The sequence below is a fragment of the Peromyscus leucopus genome, unplaced genomic scaffold, assembly GCF_004664715.2.
Source record: "Peromyscus leucopus breed LL Stock unplaced genomic scaffold, UCI_PerLeu_2.1 scaffold_1231, whole genome shotgun sequence".
NCBI lineage: Eukaryota > Metazoa > Chordata > Mammalia > Rodentia > Cricetidae > Peromyscus > Peromyscus leucopus.
Window position 1 is genome coordinate 145318 of NW_023504371.1, and position 23967 is coordinate 169284.

General features: G+C 42.4%; 1 pseudogene; it reads left to right on the forward strand.

Annotated features, from left to right (window-relative positions):
- The first annotated feature begins 4682 nt into the window (after positions 1 to 4682).
- LOC114687392 lies at positions 4683 to 13751 on the forward strand (annotated as a pseudogene).
- The last annotated feature ends 10216 nt before the right edge of the window (positions 13752 to 23967 follow it).

Consider the following 23967-nt stretch of genomic DNA (forward strand, 5'->3'; position numbering starts at 1 on the left):
TTCTTTCATTGACATTTTTTTCTGAAATGAATGCCTTACAAATGCAATTCAGCTGCCTGAAGTTGAGGTGTATGGATTTGTGAGAAATTAATAATCATCAATGCACTTTAAGCTGTGCTTATTCACAATGTTGCTTCTGTTTAAAATTTCCAGGACACATTACAATTTCTTCACAGGGAGATTTGTATCAGCTTGCAAAAGAAAATTACCTCACATGTCTTCTAGAACTTTGATAATGTTCTTCAATATTGAGGTCTCCCCAAATGTATCCTAAAATATAGTCCCAGAAAAGGGTATATTATTATTTTTTTAAAAGATTTATTTATTTATTGTGTATACAGTGTTCTGTCTGCATGTATGCCTGCAGGCCAGAAGAGGGCACCAGATCTCATTACAGATGGTTGTAACCCACCATGTGGTTGCTGGGAATTGAACTCAGGACCTTTGGAAGAGCAAGCAGTGCTCTTAACCTCTGAACCATCTCTCCAGCCCCCAAAGGGTATATTATTTAAAATTGTGTAAAATTTAAGTTAATGTCTTCAGTGAATCTTAGAAACATGACAGACTTATTCAATTTATTCTTCTTTTCAATCAAATATTGGAAGAGCTCACAAAACCATGGAACAGTTTTTCCTTGGTTTTAAAACTCTTTTTTGTTTGTTTTTTTTGAGACAGGGTTTCTCTTTGTAGTTTTTGGGGCCTGCCCTGAGTCTTGCTCTATAGACCAGGAAGGCCTCCAACTCACAGAGACCCACCTGGGTCTGCTTCCCAAATGGTGGGATTAAAGGAATGCACCACTGCCACCTGGCATTCACTTATTTTAAAATGTGAAAAAAAAAAAGTCAGTCTTACCTACAGTCATGAGGTTTCTGTAGGTCTCAAGCATCACATCTTTGTAGAGATTCTTCTGGGAATGATCCAACAAAGTCCACTCTTCCCAAGTGAAGTTGACATGCACATCATCATAAGTCACTACATTCTAAAATATCTCATATATGTGTACAACAAAAAACATGATACTGAGAACATTGTGAATGTGTATTTTTGACAGTATATTCATACCATCCTGGTGCTCCCAATACTTATTTCATGATATACATATTACAATGTAATCACCAATTCACTTTAGAAGGAAACTGAATAGGAGAGTCACCTCTGTTATTTCTATACCATTTGTAGGGGGATATCACCTTGAAATAGAAAAGCCTATTAACAAACATAGAGAAACAAGTACACAGATCAACAGTACAGAATACACAGGAGAGAAATTGTATGAACAATTACTAACTACCGAAGAAAAATAAGAGGGCATGTTGGGTGTATTGGCTCTTGACTTTAACCCCAACTCTCCAAAGTCAGGCACAGGTATATCTGCCTCTGAGTGGAATGTCAGAATAGTCTATGCAATCAGATCCAAGACAGCCAGAACTTAGTTGATGAATTGTCCTTGTGGTAAGATGGAGAAGCATCACTGGATGTATGCCCAAGAGTAGTATAGCTGGGTCTGAAGGTAGATTGACTCCCAATTTTCTGAGGATTACATATTGATTTGAATTTGTGACAACAATGGATCCCCTTGCTCCATGTCCTTGCCAGCATTAGCTATCACTTAACTATTCTGACAAGTATAAGATGAAATCTCAAAGTAGTTTTCAAATGCATTTCCCTGATGGCTAAGGATGTTGAATGTTTGTTCAAGAGTTTCTCAGGTCCTTTGATTCCTCTACAGAGAATTCTGTTTAGTGTTGTACCTCATTATAATTGCATTGTTTGGTTTGTTGTCATCTATTTTCTTGAGTTCTTTATTATCTTTTGTGAGACAACCCAGAAGCACATAGACAAACATGATGTACTCAGTTATACATGGATATTAGCTGTTAAGTAAAGTACAATCACAATAAACATAGTTAATCACAGTATAACCCATAGATTCATAGAGGCTAAGTAACAAGAGCAGCTCTAGGGTATATACATGAATCTCACTGGGAAAAGAAAATAGAGTAGATTTTGTGGGTGGACTAGAGGTAGTTGAGGATGGGAAGAGGAAGGATCAGGTGAGGTAGGAAGAGACAGAGGAGAAGACAGGGAGAGATAACTGGAATAGTGGAGATTTTAGGAGAAGACATAATTTCATGGAACCTATAAGGCTGACCCTAGTGAGGACTCCTAGTACTAGTAATCAAGAATTCAGAGGCTGGCTGGGTAGTGCTAGCACACACCTTTAATCCCTACACTCAAGAGGCAGAGGAAGGCCTCTGTGAGTATGAGGCCAGCTTTTTCTACAAAGTGAATTCTAGGACAGGCTCCAAAAGCTACACAGAGAAATTCTGTCTTGAGAAACCAAAAAAGGAACACAGAGGCTGAACCAAACATCTTCTGTAACCACACAAGACTCCCAGTGGTAGGATGGGGCACCAAGCCAAACAGAAAACATTCAGCTGATACTTGTCCTGGCTGAAAGATATCCTGGGGCAATGGTGATACAGAGTGGCTGGCTAACCAATGACTAGTCTAAATTGATGCCCAAGCTGTGAGAGAAGGCCCATGCCTGACACTGCCTCAATGGACAGAAACTGGAATTGGATGCCTCAGAGAACTAGGAAAGAACCAAATACAACTGACGAAGGGAAAAATGAGATGATCTATAACTATATTCCCAGTAGATAATGGGAGCACATGCAGAGATTCCCTACCCAAACATGAGGATGAGCTCTAGAAATCCTGTGAAAGGAGAGGATGAGTATTGCAGAATATAGAAGAGTTGAGGAAACAAGGAGAAGCTGGCCCACAGAATCAACAGAGCAGGGTGAATAGAGGTTCAGAGAAACTGAAGTGGCAATCATGAAGCCTGCATGGCTCTATTCTGCATATATGCTGTGGTTGTTTAGCTTGACATGTTTTGGGGACTATTAACTGTAGGAGTCCTGGTGTCTGGTTCTTTTGCTTGTTCATGAGACCCTTTTCCTCTTACTGGGTTACCTTGTCCAGCCTTGATATGAGGGTTTGTGACTAGCCTTATTGTACATTGTTATGATGTGTTTGGTTGATATCCCTGGGAGGCCTATTATTTTCCAAAGAAAAACAGAATAGCAGTGGATTTGGAGGAATGAGGATTTTGGGGTTTGACTAGAAGGAGTGGAAAAAGGGGAAGCTGCAGTTAGGATGTATTGTATGAGAGAAGAATAAATAACAAGAGAAAATAAAAATGCATTTAATCTTAGTACAATGATCGCCATAATCTGTAACAGCTCCAAACAGCTTAAATTTCCATTCTCTTCAGACACAGAAGACAATCTCTTGACTGTCACATCTTGTAAAAATCAAGAGACAAGGATTTCCAATATGCAATGGCACAAAATATACTCCCATTCAGAAAATGAGGATCATGACTGTGTTCCAGTCCCCAACACAAGCAGACATCCCCTGACCATGTGCATGTTACACAAGCCAGAACATTAGGTAGGCAGGCCACTGCCCATGAAATTTCCATGATCCCCACATTCCCACAGACACAATCCTCTACCAACCCTACAGCTGCCACCCCCAAAGCCATGTCCCCAACCCCAAATTGGATGGAGATACTCTGCTCAAATTCAGGTCACACCAGCCACAAGAACAGGTAGGCAACCTGAGGTAAAGACCCACTACTGGACCAGAGGCCATGCCAGTCACCAGAAATCCATGTAAGCTGCTCACCTTTGTACCTCTTCCATTCTATCAATTTATCCCCAACACTATCCTCAATCCCACTTTTCTATCCATCTCTGTGTTGTAGCCTCCAACTTGGGTTGAATTATTTCTCTAACAAAGGACACACAATCTGCCAGATGTCTATGTAGGCCACTTGCCCAAAGACCTCCCCTACCTTCTTAGTGCCCCCTCAACACTATCCCTAAACTTCTTCCTCTCTTCCCTTTTGTCACCCCCAAACTTGATCAGATACTCGGTGCTGGAACAAAGGCCACACCTACTGCAAGACTCTAAGCACCCAATTTGGGATAAGAACCCCTGTTCAACCATAGACCACCCTGACCAGAAGAACAAAGAACAAATAGTAACCAAGAAATAAAACACCCATCCAAAAAAGAGAAACTGAGAAATCAGCACCTAGACCCATAATCAACTCATATCCAGATACCTGGACACCAGCATAAGAACACAATCAACAACAGATAGAGCAATATGTCTACCAGATTGCAGCTATTGTACTACAGTAAGACATGGACATTCCATCACAGGTGAAGGACAATTAAGACAAACTTTACAAAGATGATAGGAGTTCTTAAAGAGTAAGTGAATAAATTGCTTTAAGAAAGCAAAGAGCCGAGCGGTCAAGGCACACGTCTTTAATTCCAGCACTTGGGAGGCAGAGCCAGGCAGATCTCTTTGAGTTCAAGGCCAGCCTGGTCTACAGAGCAAATTCCAGGACAGGCACCAAAACTACACAGAAACCTTGTCTCAAAAAAAAAAAAAAAAAAAAAAAAAAAAAAAAAAAAAAAAAAAAAAAAAAAAAAAAAAGAAAAGAAAAGAAAAGAAAAGAAAAAAGAAAAAAAAAAGAAAAAAGAAAGCAAGCAGAGAGAGGATAAATGTAATATTGGAAAAAAATTAACAAATACTTTAAAGAAAGGCAATGATAAAGAAACAATTGATAGAAATAAATGAATCTCTTCAAGACCTGAAAAATGGAAATAGATGCAATTAAAGAAATGCATGGCCGACAGAGACATACAGGCCCACCAGCGGCCTGCAGAGACAGACAGGCCCGGGCGGTGGCAACAGGCAGAAGCAGGTAGGCCTGGGGCAGCAGCTGGCAGGGACATACAGGCATGGTGGTAGCCGGCAGAGACAGACAGGCCTGGTGGCGGTGACAAGCAAAAGCAGGTAGGCGCTGCAGTGGCCAGCAGAGACATACAGGCCCAGTGGCGACCGGCAGAGACACACAGACATGCAGCAGCCTGCAGAGGTAGACAGGCATGGCAACGGCGACAAACAGAGGCAGCTAGGCCTGCAGCAGCAGCCAGCAGGGACATACAGGCCCAGTGGCAGCCTGCAGAGACAGACAGGTCTGGTGGCTGCGACAGGCAGAAGCAGGTAGGCCCGGCAGCCACAGCTGGCAGAGACAGACAGGCCCAGCATTGGCCCTCATAGGTAGACAGGCCCAGCAGTGGTGACATGCAGAGGCAGGTAGGCCCGCAGCGGTGGTGGTGGTGGCGGCGGCGGCGGCAGAGGTAGACTGGCCCAGCAGAAGCAGACAGGCCCGGTGTGGAGGCAGGCAGCCACAGCAGGGGGCAGCTGAAACACAGTTGCAATAAAGACCAGAAACAGAGCTATTACCCACTGAAGAGCTAGTGAAAACAAACTCTTAATCAAGAGCTTGGAACAGGGACGCCTCTAACCCCAACACCCAGGGAAAAAGCTATCTCTGTGGGACGGAACCAGAACGAATCTGCCGTCTGAGGACAACCCAGGGCCCAGCTGCTGATCCTGCAAAACCCAACAGCTTGGAAGTATTGGTGAGACTACCCCAATCAGCTGAAATCCATCTGGGAGAGGATTCAGATCCCTACAGTTTGAAGTCTGAAGAAACAAGATCAGCTGAGGAGTTGACGAATGAACAAAATGTGACCTGGGAACACAGAAGAAGGTGCTGCCCAGCCACCAAACCAAATCACCAGAATCATAAGTATATACTTTACCGACTGAGATCAACTGCTCCTGAAGAAACAACCCAATAGCACCAATTTAACCAAGAACTCCTAGTGAATCAAGACTAAAAATTAGAACAAGAGAGGCACACTCAGACACAGACACCACCTGCAACGAGCAGAGGAAGAGATGAGTAGACACCAGTTCAAAAATACAGGCAACAACATAAAAACATATAGGGCAACATCAGAACCTAGTGATTCTATACCTGTAATACCTGAACATACCAAGACAAAAGAAACAGAAATCAATCCTAAAAATGACTTTAAGAAGATGATAGAGGCCCTAAAAGAAGAAATAAAAATTCCCTTAAAGAGGATATGAAAAACTCCATTAAAGAGGAAATAAAAACTTCCCTTAAAGAGGAAATGAAAAACTCCATTAAAGAGGAAATAAAAAAACTCCCTTAAAGAAATGGAAGAAAAAATGAACAAAAAATGGGAAGAAATCAAAGAAAGCCAAGAAAAAGCAATTAAACAGATGAAAGAAACATTCCAAGATCTGAAAAATGAATTTGAGACAATAAAGAAAACACATGCTGAGGTAGGCTGGAAATAGAAATCCTGACTAAACGAACAGGAACTACAGAAACAAGCATAACCAACCTATTGCAAGAGATGGAACAGAGAATCTCTGACACTGAAGACACAATAGGGAAAATAGATTAGTCAGTCAAAGAAAACACTAAAGTTTTTAAAACAAAAAAGTCATAACACAAAACATCCAAGAAATTTGGTACACCATGAAAAGACCAAACCTAAGAATAATAGGGATAGAAGAAGGAGAAGAATACCAACTCAAAGGCAAAGAAAATATATTCAACAAAATCATAAAAGAAAACTTTCCTAACCTAAAGAAAGGAATACCTATGAAGATACAAGAAGCTTACAGAACACCGAATAGGCTGGATCGGAAAAAAAAAAAATCCCCTCGCCACATAATAATCAAAACACTAAATACACAGAACAAAGAAAAAATATTAAGAGCTGCAAAGGAAAAAGACCAAGTAACATATAAAAGCAAACCTATCAGAATAACACCAGACTTCTCAATAGAGACTATGAAAGCTAGAAGGTCATGGACAAATCTTATGCAGACACTAAGAGACCATGGATGCCAACCCAGACTATTATACCCAGCAAAACCCTCAATCACCATAGGCGGAGTAAACAAAATATTCCAGGAAAAAAAAAACAACCAGATTTAATCAATACCTGTCCACAAACCCAGCCCTACAGAAAGCACTAGAAGGGAAAATCCAAACCAAAGAAGCTAAACACATCCATGAAAAATCAAGCAATAGATAATCCCACACCAACATACCAAAGAAGGACAACACAACACAACCACAAAAAATAACAGGAATTAACAATCACTGGTCATTAATATCCATCAATACCAATGGTCACAACTCACCTATAAAAAGACACAGGCTAACAGAATGGATAAGAAAACAGGACCCATCCATCTGCTGCATACAAGAAACACACCTTAACTTCAAAGACAGACACTACCTCCAAGGGCTGGGAAAAGGCTTTCTAAGCAAATGGACCTAAGAAACAAGCTGGTGTAGCTATCCTAATATCTAATAAAATAGACTTCAAACTAAAATCAATCAAAAGAGATCAGGATGGACATTACATATGTATCATGGGAAAAATCCACCAAGATGAAGTCTCGATTTTAACATTTATGCTCCAAATACAAAAACACCCACATTCATAAAAGAAACACTACTAAAGTTTAAAACGCACATCAAACCCCACACATTAGTAGTGGGAGATTTTAACATACCACTCTCACCAAATGACAAATCTACCAGACTGAAACTTAACAAAGAAATAAAGGACCTAACAGATGTTATGACTCAAATGGACTTAATAGATATCTGCAGAACATCCCATCCTAACACAAAAGAATATACCTTCTTCTGAGCATTCCATGGAACCTTCTCAAAAATTGACCACAGCCACAAAGCAAATCTCAACAGATACAAAAAATTGCAATAACCTCCTGTATCTTATCAGACCACCATGTCTTAAAGTTAGACCTCAACAACAACAAAAATTATAGAAAACCCACAAACTCGTGGAAACTGAATAATGCCCACCTGAAACATCAATGGGTCAAGGAAGAAATAAAGACAGAAATTAAAGATTTCCTCGAATTCAATGAAAATGAAAGTACAACATACCCAACCTTAATGGGACACTATGAAAGCAGTGCTAAGAGGAAAATTCATAGCTCTAAATGCACACATAAAGAAGATGGAGCAATCCCATACCAATGAATTAACAGCACAACTGATAGCTCTAGAACAAAAAGAAAAAAACTCACCCAGGAGAAATAGATGCCAGGAAATAATCAAATTGAGGGCTGAAATCAATGAAATAGAAAACAAGAGAACAATACAAAAAAAAAAAATCAATGAAACAAAGAGTTGGTTCTTTGAAAAAAATCAACAAGATAGACAAACCCCTAGCCAAATTAACCAAAAGGCAAAGAGAGAACACCCAAATTCACAAAATCAGAAATGAAAAGCAAGACATAACAACAGACAACGAGGACATCCAGAGAATCATCAGATCATACTTCAAAAACCTCTACTCCACAAAAATGGAAAACCAGGAAGAAATGGACAATTTTCTGGATAAATACCACATACCAAAATTAAATCAAGACCAGATAAATGATTTAAATAGACCAATAACCACTAAAGAAATAGAAACAGTCATCAAAAGTCTCCCAACCAAAAAAAGGCCAGGACCAGATGGTTTCAGTGCAGAATTCTACCAGACTTTCAAAGAAGAACTAATACCAATACTCCTCAAAGTGTTCCACACAATAGAAACAGAAGGAACACTACCAAACTCTTTTTATGAGGCTACAATTACCCTGATACCCAAACCACACAAAGATGCAACAAAGAAAGAGAACTACAGACCAATCTCCCTCATGAACATTGATCAAAAATACTCAACAAAATATTGGCAAACCGATTCCAAAAATACATCAAAACAATTATCCATCACGACCAAGTAGGATTCATCCCAGGGATGGAAGGATGGTTCAACATATGAAAATCAGTCAATGTAATACACCATATAAACAAACTGAAAGAAAAAAACCACATGATTGTCTCCTTAGATGCTGAAAAGCCTTTGACAAAATCCAACACCCCTTCATGATAAAGGTCTCAGAAAGATCAGGAATACAAGGAACATTTCTACACACAATAAAGGCAATTTATAGCAAGCCAACAGCAAACATCAAATTAAATGGAGAGAAACTCAAAGTGATACCACTAAATTCAGGAACAAGACAAGGCTGTCCACTCTCCCCATATTTACTCAATAAAGTACTAAAAGTTCTAGCTAGAGCAATAAGACAACAAAAGAAGATCAAAGGGATACAAATTGGAAGGAAGAAGTCAAACTTTCACTATTTGCAGATGCTATGATAGTATACATAAGTGACCCCAAAAACTCTACCAGGGAACTCCTACACCTGATAAACTCCTTCAGTAAAGTGGCTGGATACAAGATCAACTCAAAAAATCAGTAGCCCTCCTATACACAAATGATAAAAGGGCTGAGAAAGAAGTCAGAGAAACATCACCCTTTACAATAGTCACAAATAATATAAAATACCTTGGGATAGCACTAACTAAACAAGTGAAGGACCTTTTTGATAAGAACTTTAAATCTCTAAAGAAAAAAATTGAAGATTTCAGAAAATGGAAGGATCTCCCATGCTCATAGATAGGTAGGATTAACAAAGTAAAAATGGCAATCTTACCAAAAGAAATCTACAGATTCAACGTAATCCCCATTAAAATCCCAACACAATTCTTCACAGACTTGGAAAGAAAAATACTCAACTTCATATGGAAAAACAAAAGACCCAGGATAGCTAAAAGAATCCTATATGATAAAGCAACCTTTGGAGGCATCACCATCCCTGACCTCAAACTCTACTATAGAGCTATAGTAATAAAAAACATCTTGGTACTGGTATAAAAACCAATATACGGACCAATGGAATTGAATTGAAGACCCTGACATTAATCCATGCACATATGAACACCTGGTTTTTGACAAAGGAGCCAAAACTATACAATGGAAAAAAAGTATCTTCAACAAATGGTGCTGGCATAACTGGATGTCAATATGTAAATGATTACAAATAGATCCATATCTGTCACCATGCACAAAACTCAAGTCCAAGTGGATCAAAGACCTAAACATAAATCCAGTTACACTAAACTTAATAGAAAAGAAAGTAGGAAGCACTCTTGAACACATTGGCACCGGAGTCCATTTCCTAAATAAAACACCAACAGCACAGACCCTGAGCATAACAATTAATAAATGGGACCTCTCGAAACTGAGAAGCTTTTGCAGGGCAAAAGACACAGTCAATAAGACAAAAAGACAGCCTACAGAATGGGAAAAGGTCTTCACCAACCCCACATCTGACAGAGGACTGATATCCAGAATATATAAAGAACTCAAGAAACTAGACATCAAATTACTGAACAGTCCAATTAAAAAATGGGCTAAAGAGCTAACAGAGAATTCACAAAACAAGAATCACAAATGGCTGAAAGACATTTAAAGAAATCCTCAACATCCTTAATCATCAGAGAAATGCAAATCAAAACGACTCTGGGTAAGGCAGGGGGGTGGACTGCTGTGGCTGGACAACCACGGCATTTCTTCATGAGCATTTGGGCTGTCACCTGTTCTAGACGTTTTTTGGCCTGCATTATCAGTTGGTCTCTGTTAGCCCTATAGGCAGGAAGTCTGGTACAAGTATTCTACGAGAGTGGGAGCCTTCCTGGGTCTAGCCTGAGCCCTTTCTCAAAGAGTAGGGAGATGGAGCAGGTTGGCCCTCAGATGCTACTTTATTCTTGTGGCACTCCTCGCAGGCATGCACCACCGTGAGAACAACTCACCCTGCCAGGGAAACGGAGAGCCAGCCAGCCGAGGCAGGAGTGGCAGCTGCCTGTGGCCTGCCAAGGAAGAGCCTTCCAACGAGGCCACCACTCCTTCGTACAAGAAGCCTCTGTATGGCATCTCTCACAAGATCATGGAGAAGAAGAACCCTCCCTCTGGAAACCTGCTCAGCCCCTATGAGCTCATTGAAAAGGCCAACTCCAGTAACAGTCCTTCTCCTCTGCGCCTGCTGAATGAGTCTCAGAAACGGGAATGTGGTGCTGGGGTCGCCAGTGATGGGGACCCCAATATCTAATTCCTGATCCAGAAGATGTTCTACATGCTCAACACGCTCACGTCTAACATGTCCCAGCTTCACAGCAAGGTAGACCTGCTCTCCCTCGAGGTGAGCCGCATCAAGAAGCAGGTGAGCCCTTCAGAGCTGGTGGCTAAGTTCCAGCCCCCGCCGGAATACCAGCTCACTCCCGCCGAGCTGAAGCAGATCGTGGAGCAGAGCCTGTCCTGCGGCGACCTAGCCTGTTGCCTGCTCGTGCAGCTCTTCCCGGAGCTCTTCAACGATGTGGATTTCTCCCCTGGCTGCAGTACCTGCGGCTTTGCCGCTAAGCGGAAGCTGGAGTCGCTGCACCTCCAGCTTATCCGCAACTATGTGGAGGTCTACTACCCCTCTGTGAAGGACACGGCTGTGTGGCAGGCCGAATGCTTGCCACAGCTGAACGACTTCTTCAGCCGCTTCTGGGCCAAGAGGGAAATGGAAGACAGCCAGTCAGTCAGGCGGCCAGGTCACCAACTTCTTTGAAGCCGACCAAGTGAATGCCGGCCACTTCCTGGACATCAAGGACCCGGAAGAAGCTCTGTCTCTGGACTGCAGGAGCACCATCGCCTCAGACCATGTGGTGGACACACAGGACCTCACCGAGTTCCTAGATGAGGCCTCCTCCCCAGGTGAGTTCGCTGTGTTCCTCCTGCACGGGCTCTTCACAGAGCTGTTTGACCACCGGAAGCTGGGAGAGCAGTACAGCTGCTATGGCGACGGTGGCAAGCAGGAGCTGGATCCCCAGCGGCTGCAGATCATCCGCAACTACACGGAGATCTACTTTCCCGACATGCAAGAGGAGGAGGCCTGGCTGCAGCAGTGTGCCCAGCGAATCAACGATGAGCTGGAGGGCCTGGGGCTGGAGGGGGGCAGCGAGGGGGAGGCCCCACGGGACGACTGCTACTCCTCCAGCCTGCCAGATGACATCTCCGTGGTCAAGGTAGAGGATAACTTCGAGGGCGATCGGCCCGGCCGGCGCTCCAAGAAGATCTGGCTGGTGCCCATTGATTTTGACAAGCTGGAGATCCCGCAGCCTGACTTCGAGATGCCCGGCTCAGAATGCCTGCTGAGCAAGGAGCAGCTGCGGAGCATCTACGAGAGCAGTCTGTCTATTGGCAACTTCGCCTCCCGCCTGCTGGTGCACCTCTTCCCGGAGCTCTTCACCCACGAAAACCTGCGCAAGCAGTACAACTGCAGCGGTTCCTTGGGCTAGAAGCAGCTGGACCCCGCCCGCATCAGGCTTATCCGCCACTATGTGCAGCTGCTCTACCCGCGGGCCAAGAACGACCGCGTGTGGACTCTGGAGTTCGTGGGCAAGCTGGATGAGCGCTGTCGGCGCAGGGACACGGAGCAGCAGCGCTTCTACCAGCAGCAGCGCAAGGTCCACACCCCGAGTGCCGCGACCTAGCAAGTTATGCAATCAACCCCGAGAGGTTCCGAGAGAAGTTTGAGGGGCCCCCACTGCCTCCTGAAAGGAGCAGCAAAGACTTTTGCAAAATCCCCCTGGGTGAGCTGGTGGTCCCCTCGCCAGACTTTCCGGTGCCTTCCCCCTACCTGCTGTCAGACAAGGAGGTACGTGAGATCGTGCAGTAGAGCCTGTCCGTAGGCAACTTTGCTGCCCGGCTCCTGGTCAGGCCCTTCCCTGAACTCTTCACCGCCGAGAACCTTCGACTGCAGTACAACCACTCCGGGGCTTGCAACAAGAAGCAGCTGGACCCCACGCGGCTGAGGCTCATCCGTCATTACGTGGAAGCTGTCTACCCCGTGGAGAAGATGGAGGAGGTGTGGCACTATGAATGTATACCCAGCATCGATGAGCGCTGTCGCCGCCCCAACAGGAAAAAGTGCGACATCCTCAAGAAAGCCAAGAAAGTGGAGAAGTGAGAGGGCTGGGCCGCCCAGGGACTTGGGTCACCACCGGCTGAGCAATGGGTGGGGACCGAGCATTGCTCCGGAGCTCGTGTACGGTACCCACAGACAGGCACCTTATGTCGGTGGGGAGTGGTTTCCTACATTTGTACACTTAACACCTACCCAGCCACAAGAAAGAAGCCTTGAATTCGGTCTCTTATATTCAGTTTATTCTGTGATCCCCGGTGGCACAGCCGGAGTCTGGGAGTAGCCAAGCTGTGAAATCCAAGAACTGACAGGGTAGGTCCCTCCTCAGGGCTGGGGCGCCCTCCCTAACCCTCACAATTCAAAATACAAATTCAGACTAGATGTGGTAGCCCACACCTCTAGGTGGAGGCCGTTGGACCTCTGTGAGTTCAAGGCCAGTCTAGTCTCCATAATGAATTCCAGGCCAGCAGGGTTACATAATGAGACCCTGTCTCAAAAACAGCAAAATACAAATTCAGAAGCTTGTTTCTCTCCCATGTTTTACATCTTCCATTTTTATCTTTTTTTTTTTTCCTTAATTAAAATGAAATCCTTTTAAAGAAAATCATTGGGCTCTTTGGGAGCCATTTTATTTAGGGGAAAAATCTTAAGATATTTGAAATGAGATACTGTAAGATTACTTAAATTGCTGGGATTTTTAAAGATGATTTTAGATTCATGCTTTTTTTTCTTTAAAAAATGCCATATTCAGGCGTTATGGGTAACTGTGGCTTCAAGCGGCACAGGGACTAGTTTACGAATCCTGTGTTTGACACCTGATTTTGGAAGAGTCCAGAGGCCCCTTGGATCCAGCAGACAGGATGGATTGGAAGTACTAGAAGTGGTGTGTAGCCCCCTGATACTCTGAGTCCCCCTTCTGCCGTGGCCCCCGAAAAGTTTCCGGGGCTCAGCCTGTCTGCTGCCTTATGGTGCTCACTGTAGACAGAACACTGGAAGAAGATATGAATGTAGATAGATGTGGAGGCCCAGTTCACACGTGAGCTGTGTCCTCCACGGCCCTGTTCCCTCTGCACACAGAGATGGGACACAATGTGTAGGGGCATCTTTGTGTGACTTATGGGTGGGCTTCTCTTGGTTCACCAAGAACTGTTTACTTTCCCATGTATTTGTACAAAGTCCTGTCCCCAGACCTCAGTGTTAGTTCCTCCCATGAGCAGCATGGCCTTGTACCTCGAAGAGCCTAAGGCTCTTCTGCGGGTGTCGGAAGGACCCAGACCACCTTAAATGGAGCTCCCCTACCCCTTTCCAGGCCCACTCTGACCTCCTCAAACCTTCCAGGAAGTTCTGCCGTCCTGGCCCGGCACATCCCTGCCGTGGAGGCACACACGTCTTCTACCCTCCACCCTGGGCCAGAGCCTAAGAAGGAAAGAAGCAGTGTTTCCAAATTGAATCCATCTACCATTGACCTAGAAATGAATTGAGTTGCCTGGGTAGTCAGAAAAGCCTCGTGGGACATTTCAAATGTGATAACTTAATGGCTTACTATTTTGCTACCTTAATATGCAGAAATGACAGAAATAATCTATGACATTTCTCAAGAAGATAAGAACTTTAGTTCTAGTAGACAATATGATATAATTTTGCATGTACCCAATGGGCATTTAAAAAAATAACATAATTTTGAATACTATAAAGCTTCTATTCACTGTCATTTTCAGGTTATTTATGCTGTAAATGTAAACCTAAATTATTGATGTTGAGAAGTACACAGGGCCTTCATGGCTCTCTGTCACATGACCACACCTGCAAACATATCTCCTTACTAAAAAGTGAGGGGCAGGTGCTCCACAAACAAAGCAACCTTCTTTGTGCCCAGAAAGAAGGTCACAGGGACATCCAGAAGACTCCCCCTCCCCCTTACTTGGGCCTCTCTCCAATGCCTTAGTCTCTATCTCACACACACATGCACATGCACGCATGCGCACACACACACTACCTCAAAGATGGCTGTGGGACTCTCTTACCCTTCCGTTAGTCAGAGAGAATTCCATGGATTTGTTCTGGTCTTGAGGATATAACCAAGAGGATTCCAAGCCATGTGGAAATTGTCCTGCTTTCTGGAGTGGAGTGTGGCCCTGCAGCGTCAGAAGCACAATCAGTTACTGATTTACAAGTCCTGTCTACTCACAGCAGAGAGACGGCAGGTTCTAGGAATTAAGTGTGACTTTTTGTAACCCAGAGCGCGTTGAATTCTGGGAAACTGTATTTTAGTTTCCTTAACACTTTAACTATGTAGGGCTTCACCCTCCCCACCCCCGCACCCTGAATCTCATCGTCCCTTTCAGTGAAAAGAGGCGGACACTCTGGGAGCTGATTCCTGCCCCCTGGACTGTATGGTATCCTCACTTCCCATCCATACAGGTGGCTCCAGGGAGCATGTTTTTCATGAAGCAATATAAATATAAAATACTTATTTTTTCAGAAATTAATGGGTTTCATGAAATCTGTTGGCGACTGCTTTCCTTGTTCCCTGTCTAAATTCTTCATTTTGTGTCTTGGATTATTTTTGCCTAGTATACAGAAGATTAAAGATTAGCATAGACATTCTGATGTTGACTAAGGTAGTATGACACAGTGGGTGGTAGAGGTCTTGCTTTTCTCTGTTAGGAAGTTGTTAACGAATGTATGAATGTACAGTGTTCGAATCCTGCTCTTAGTTCACGTGGCCGTGTCTGTAAGATGACAGATGTTCACCAGGGAGTCAAGTGTCTAGTGTCATTAGTGCTCAGTGCCCTTCCCCTTCAGTGTTGAGCCCCAAACCTTCCTTTCCTTTTAAGTTAGGGGATGACTGATTTATATCAGCAGCAATCATCAACCGACCAATGGGATCTACTCAGTGGTGACTGGATTTGGCCTGATCACACCACAGTGCGGCTGCTTGGGTCCTTGTAGAAATAGCCTCAGTTTCTACCATTCCCCCAGAGATTGCTTTTCGCCTGACTGAGAGGGACCTGGAGACTCTTGGTTAGAGGTCCCTGGGTCATTCTGAAGTGGGGGTGAGGGCCAGGGGGCTGTTACTGCTGTGGGAAGTCCTTGCCCCTTGTAGATTCAGCCTTAATGACTGACATCCCAGCCCTAGCAGAACCTGCACAAAGTGGATATCAGAGTTACTACTGTGAGGTGTAAATAACAAGGATAGTTTTACCAAAGAGATGAGATACCACATCCTGTCTACCCGTTACTATGATTGGAGTGCACCCTTAGAAAACTGAATGTAACACAAACCAGGACATTTTTGGAAATTGTATGCTCTCTAGCAACTCTGTGTGAATTTTTATACAAGCACTGTTTTATTAATTATATAAAATAGAAAAATAGAAAAAAAATACGACTCTGAGATACCACCTTACACCTGTCAGAAAGACTACGATCAAAAACACCAATGACAGTCAATGTTGGAGAGGATGTGGAGCAAAGGGAACAGTCCTCCACTGTTAGTGGGAATGTAAACTTGTACAACCACTGTGGAAATCAGTATGGCGGTTTCTCAGAAAATTAGGAATCGAACTACCTCAAGACCCAGCCATCCCACTCTTGGGCATATACCCAAGGAATGCTGATTCATACCATAAAGATACATGCTCAGCTATGTTCATAGCAGCACTATTTGTAATAACCAGAACCTGGAAACAACCTAGATGCCCATCAACAGAAGAATGGATGAAAAAAATGTGGTACATATACACAATGGAGTACTACTCAGCAGAGAAAAACAATGAAAGCATGAAATTTGCAGGCAAATGGATGGAACTAGAAAAAATCATCCTGAGTGAGGTAACCCAAACCCAGAAAGACAGTCATGGTATGTATTCACTCATAAGTGGATTCTAGATATAAAATAAAGAACAATCAGACCAAAACCCATAGAACCATGGAGGATATATATATATATATATATAGCATGGAGGTCCCTAGGACAACTGTGGCTTATAATAAATTTCGGTTTTACTCAATTATTGAAAAAAAAAATAACCAAATGAATGGAAACACATGAACTATAAACCAAAGGCTGAGGGGGCCCCAGCTGGATCAGGCCATCTGAATAGGTGAGACAGTTGATTGGCTTGATCTGTTTGGGAGGCAACTAGGTAGTGGGACCAAGTCCTGTGCTCATTGCATGAGTTGGCTGTTTGAAACCTGGAGCTTATGCAGGGACACTTGGCTCAGTCTGGAAGGAGGGGACTGGACCTGCCTGGACTGAGTCTACCAGGTTGATCTTAGTTCTCGGGGGAGGCTTTGCCTTGGAGGAGGTGGGAATGGGGGGTGGGCTGGGGTAAGGGAGGGGGTGGGAGGGGTGAGAATAGGGGAACCCATGGCTGATATGTAGAACTGAATGGTATTGTAAAATAAAATAAAAGGAAAAAAATACAAAAAAAGATTTGCCATGTTCATGGTGTCTCTCCACAGCAATAGAAACCCTAACTTAGGCAGTACATGATTCGTTACTGTTTAAAGACGAAACAATAGGAGAAACACTGCTAACTTTACTTTTGATAGAATCATATTATATATAGGTTTATGTACTTGGTCTTCAAGTGTTTTTAATAGAAATGCTAATAATGCACTATAGTCATTATTTATTTCATGTAACAAACTATAACAGGTATTTAACTCAATGTGTTGATAGCACTATAAACAATAGTAAAATTGTTTATCAACAATCTCATTTTGTTTTTTGATTCCAGTAAAATAAAATATAGAGTGATATTTCAAAAATTTCAATACAATACTCAGAAAATTTCTAACTATTTTAGAAAAACATTTTTAAAAATTCATTGGGTTACTAGTAGCTGGAGTATTTACTTTCATAGGTATTGTTTCAGCTTCCATTGTTGGTATCTTAGCATTAAAACAGTATCTGTAAATACCTCAATTTACAAATAAACAAGTTAAAATGATTCTAAATTAGAAGAAGTAAAAGAAAAGATTAAATTAATTTCATAGAATGATTGGATGGAGGAAAACAACCTAGGAATGCAAACAGTATAAAATTGCTCCCACTTTCATATTGCTTGAAATTTAAGTGACTATAAAGACAACTGTTTGGAAGTTCCCTCTTGTTCAGAAAACTGTCAAGCTTTGAATAATGGTATAGAATGAAATTTTTCCTGTAGTTTATTTTAAAATTTTAATATATATTATCCATTAAATTATACAGTGCTTATGAAACATTAAAATAATCTATCAATACTTGAAATCTCAGAGGCAATTTGGGACCCATGAAAAACTGTAAAGCAGCTGAGCACCAGGAAGTATTTAGAAGGCATTTGGAATCAAAGAAGTCTCCGGAGAGTGCCTTCAAGGGTAAAGAATTAGAATGTAACCTGGGAGCAGGAAGGTCCTTTAAAATGGTTGGAGGACACCTACATAACTTTCCCTGCATCAGGTTCCCACCTATATGACCATGGCTAGCTCTTCCTGGGCTGTTGTGGGGATCCTGCTACCCTAACAACTACAGCAGCAGCACTATGACCACCACCACTCTGGGTTTTATTGTCTACCCTTGTTGGCACCTTGTCCAGCTTGATTTAGATTTTGGGGATCTCCAGGGACTAATTCCAGAGCTGCAAATGATCAGGTTAGGTGACATTCCATGAGCATCTCCTTCGGCTCCACAAACATTCTAGAAAGACAAGACAAGAGCTGGGTTGGTACACAGGGCCTGTGAGTTGTGCAGCCCTGCCTTCCTATCTCACTGGGCCAGGCCTGCCAATCACCTACTAAACACACCCTCTCCGAGACAAACCAGGAAGAAATTTCTCTGCTCATCTCCTCACATGCACAGCAATCTCCAGTTATACCCTCAGGCAAGTCCCTCATAGACACACCCACACAACATGCTCATAGACATTCCCCCTCCCTGGAAATGCCCTTCCAGATATTCTTTTAGCATGACTTCAAGGACCTGGGAATCCTGTGATGACTCCAGTTTTGAGAAAAGAGACAAAATGGGGAGTGCTTGGCATCTAAACTTAAGGGCTGTTCTAAGATCAAGGCCAGTGGAGACAGCAGAGCAGCCCATTCACTGCACCTACAGGGCCCAGGAAGAGGAGACCCAGACCTCCTGACCAGGAGTCATAAAGGAGCTGGGAAGCCAGAGCCACAGCTAGCATGGAAGACAGACCCTGAGACATGCAAGAAAGTCTCAGGTGGAGAAGCAAACATGGCCAGTACATATACTAACATAAAAGGTCTAGGGAGATCTAATGAGACCCTCTTTCTAGAAAAAGTACTGTAGGAAACTAATGACTATGGAGAATGAGAATTGTTTTTCCCAGATGTGAGCATCCTAGTTGGTTATCCAAAACAAAGTTGTCTGCCCTGAAATCATATAAATAGAAGGAAATAAGAAACGGACTCAGTGTTAGTTATTTGGCTGCATTGTGTTCTTACCCTGCAAGGAAATGTCACGAAACACGACAGAATCTGCTAATAAGAGTTTTATTAGAGATAAAGGGACAGAGAGTGCACAGGCCTGTGGGAGAGACACGTGTGTGGAGAAGAAGAAGAAGAAGAAGAAGAAGAAGAAGAAGAAGAAGAAGAAGAAGAAGAAGAAGAAGAAGAAGAAGGAAGGAAGGAAGGAGGAACATGGCGCTCAATTTTTAAAGGCTGGGCGTGCCAGGTCACGTCACTACTCCACGCATGTGCGTAGATCACATGACCATGTTGCATGCTTACATCGCCATCCTGGTTACGCAAGACGCCTTGACCCGGAAATGGCTATCCTGTCCTGGAACTGGCTAGGCGGAAGTGTCCACCTGGCATATGCAACCGTGGGGGCGTATTATGAACCCTTCACTCAGTAGCTCATATTTATTTATTTGCATATATATACACATATATATGCATATATATACATATATAAAGAGAAACAACCAATTTGAAATGGAGTAAATGAAGGCATGTAGCAGGTTTTCTTTTGTGCCAGGAACCAGCTCTAAAATCATAACACAGAGAATTCTTATTAGCTATGAATGCTACCTGTCATATGAATTATTGCAGAAGATGTGGATTCTGCCCTTTTTATCACCCAACATCATGCACACCTGAAAAATCACTGAAGATCAGAAACAACTTTTGTACCCTAGAAGTAAACTTTACATAATCATACCATTCTGGCTGGTAGTTGCAGAATGGCAGGGTTAGGTGTTCAAAGCAATTCACAATTATATAACACAAGGCATTGATATTGCAAGCTCATAGTCTCCCATGCCAGGATAGCAGGGCCTCCTCCTTCCCAGAGAATCTACACTCCACAAAGCTCAGAGGACAAGGGCCACTACCAAGGTCACCACAGGGACCAACAGAATCTCAGTCTAGCCCATGGTCCATCACAGTCCAAGCAGCTTTGACAGATGAGCCAACATGTTCTTTCTGGTCTAGGGATAGTGGCCCACACACTCACTATGACATGGCTTGTGGTTATGCTTAAAGCTCCCTACAGCAGAACAAGAGGAGAATCCTGGAAAGATCCAGTAAGCTACCTCCTACTGATTATGCTAATTGTTAAGCCTTCCCAGAGTTCCTCCTTACCTAGGACCACCCATCTGGGCTTCATGACATTAGCAGTTACCATACTGGGTGAGCAGAGATCAAATGACTCAGAGAGCAAAAACCCTCCCAGGTTGGTCCTTCCATACTACAGTCAGACAGGATGCTATTCCAGGAAATTTGTAGTTTAGTAAAATCCTCCATTCTCCCAGAGCACTTCCTGTTCCTCTTCCAAGCCACAGAGTCCTATTCATGCACATCCCATTACAGTCAATGTGCAGTGTAGACAGCCCTGTATTTCATAGCTGAGAGATCCTGCATCCAAACACAAGTCACATTCAAACCATATCTGTTGTTAATCAAAAAGAGGCCATGGATTAAAACAAAAGGGACTATGGGAGGGGTTGGAGGTAGGAAATAATACAGTGGGAATAATATAATTATAATCCCCAAAAAATTCTGTGAAAAAAGTTGAAACAGGCTTTATGTCCATGTGCTCCAGAGACTAGGGATTTGTGTTAGAGCACACCAAGTACTAACATTATTTCTCTCTGAATATACATAATAAACCTGGAAAAGAGTCATATTAGGCAGGGCCACATCATTGTATCCAGTTCTACTACTTAGGTTGAACTGATATAATTACAGTAATTTGATTTAATAAAAATTCAGTTCTTAGCCGGGCGTTGGTGGCGCGCGCCTTTAATCCCAGCACTCGGGAGGCAGAGTCAGGCGGATCTCTGTGAGTTCAAGGCCAGCCTGGGCTACCAAGTGAGCTCCAGGAAAGGCGCAAAGCTACACAGAGAAACCCTGTCTCAAAAAACCAAAAAAACAAAACAAACAAACAAAAAAACCTGTCTCGAAAAAAAAAATTCAGTTCTTTATCCTGATTCTAGATAGCCTGGTCTGTGGACTAAAGAAATGGCCAGTCAAAACATTTATTGATCATATAAAATGGATTACCTGTTCATTGCTAATGTCAACTACTGTCACAGCAGGAAAGCTTTCATGATCTTCCTTGCCCATCCCTTTCTCTGCTGTGACTACACTTGTTTTACACTTGGCTAGTGAACTCAGTTCTTACACAGGTCCCACTTCATTTGTAAATTCACAATAAAATCTAAGGAACTTGGAGGATACTCATTCACTGGTCTATTTTTTTCTTCCCACAGATCAGTCAAGGCCCAGCCTGGAAGGAGTTTCAGGACTGTCCTTCCAGCACTGGGCAGCAGAGGCAAGATTAGGTGTCCAAAGCAATTCTCAATTATATAGTGTGATGCAAGCCTGAGCTACAAGATACACTGATTTAAACCTGTGGTTCTCAACCTGCCTAAGAATGTAACCATTTAATACAGTTCCTCATGTTGTGGTGACCCCTCAACTATATAATTATTTTCACTGCTATTTCACAGCTACATTTTTGCTACTGTTAGGAATTATTATATAAGTATCTGTCTGTGCTTTCCGATGGTCTTAGGCCAGTCCTGTGATAGGGCAATTTGATGTCCCAGAGGGAGCCGTGATCCCCCTTGTGGAGAATCACTGCTCTAAACTGATATAAATGCATAGATGAATAAATAAATAGAATTGAAAAACTTGGAATGGAATTCTGAAAGTGGAAAAAAAAAAACCCAAACATGAAGATAGAAACAAAAAGAAAACACAGATATGTCAAGAATTGAGGGCTGGGTGGTGGTGGCACATGCTTTTAGACCCAGCACTTGGGAGGCAGAGGCAAGCAGATCTCTGTGAGTTTGAGGCCAGCCTGGTCTACAGAGAAGCACACTATGTACTGGGAATGGAAGCTGGATGCTCTGAAACAATCTTCAGTGTTCTTAACTGGTAAGGCATTTTCTACCCTAAGTTTTCTGTTCTTGATTATGTTTCCTGTCCAAGGCAGTAGTCAGGGTCAGACAACTGGTGCTGATTAAAAAGTAGAATTCTCCTCCATTTGAGAGAAAAAGGCAGAAAATAGCTCCCTAATGATTTGTCCAATATAACATGGTCAGCCAATTATCCGTGTATGTACAATCAACAACAATGGATGGAGCAGGTTGTATTCATATATTTCAGCATACTGATTAACCCACACTTAACAAGGAAGAGCTTAGAAGGTATTTAGAAAGTTAGTGAATAAAGAAATAAAATTGAAAAGAGAAGTAATATTTTTAATGTTAATTTTTCAAATTTGTTTTTCTATTATCAGCTTGATACAGTATAACTTCTTATTTAAATAGTGAAGTGTTTCATTGAGGCTTGGTCAGAAATGAGTAAAACCAAAACTTATTCTAAGCCACAGTTATCCTAGGGTCCCCTCTGCTAGGAAGCCTCCCTGGTTCTGTGGGTTGCAGTATAATTGTTCTTTGCTTTATATCTAGAATCCACTTATGAGTGAGTAAATACCATGTTTGTCCTTCTAGGTTAGGGTTACCTCACTCAGGAGGATATTTTCTCCTGCCATTCATTTGCCTGCAACTTCATGCTGTTATTGTTTTTCTCTGCTGAGTAGTACTCCATTGTGTATATGTACAACATTTTCTTAATCCATTCTTCAGTTGAGGGTTATCTAGGTTGTTTCCAGGTTCTGGCTATTACAAGTCATGCTGCTATGAACACAGTTGAGCAGTTATCTTTGTTGTATAGTTGAGCATTCCTTGGCTATATGCCCAAGAGTGGTAGGGCTGTGTCTTGAGGTAGATCGATTCCCAATTTTCTATGAAACCACCATACTGATTTCCACAGTGGTTGTACAAGTTTGCATTCCACCAACAGTGGAGGATTGTTCCCTTTGCACCACATCCTCTCCAACATAGACTGTCTTCAGTGTTTTTGATCTTAGCCATTCTGACAGGTGTAAGGTGGTATCTCAGAGTCATTTTTACTTGCATTTCTCTGTTGATTTAGGATGTTGAGCATTTCTTTAAATGTCTTTCAGCCATTTGTGATTCTTCTTTTGAGAATTTTTCTGTTTAGCTCTTTAGTTCATTTTTAAAATTGGATTGTTCAGTATTTTGATGTCTAGTTTTTATATACTTTGGAGATCAGTCTTTTGTCTGATGTGGGGTTGATGAAGGTCTGTTCCCATTCTGTAGGCTGTCTTTTTGTCTTATTGACTGTGTCTTTTGCCCTACAAAAGCTTCTTAGTTTCAAGAAGTCCCGTTTATTAATTGTTGTGCTCAGTGTCTATGCTGTTGGGTTTTTTATTTATTTATTTATTTATTTATTTATTTATTTATTTATTTATTTATTTATTTATTTATTTTTGGAAGTGATTTCCTGTGCCAATGCGTTCAGATGTAGAGAAGTAATATCTTTTAATTAACAATTTATGAGAAAACATTTTAAATAAAAAGGGGCTAGATAGATGGCTCAGCAATAAATGCACTGACTTTTGTGACAGAGGACCCAGGCTCCATTTATAGAACCCACAAGGTAGGAAATTATTTATTGTAACTCTGGTTCCAGGCACCTCCTACCTTCCCCTGGCTTCTGTAGGCCAGAACAGTGAGAACAGACAAAACATTATATAAATATCTCTTTAAAGTTAGAAAAAGTAAAAAATGGGATTCTTTACAGTAAGGTCACAGCCCTCAGACAGAC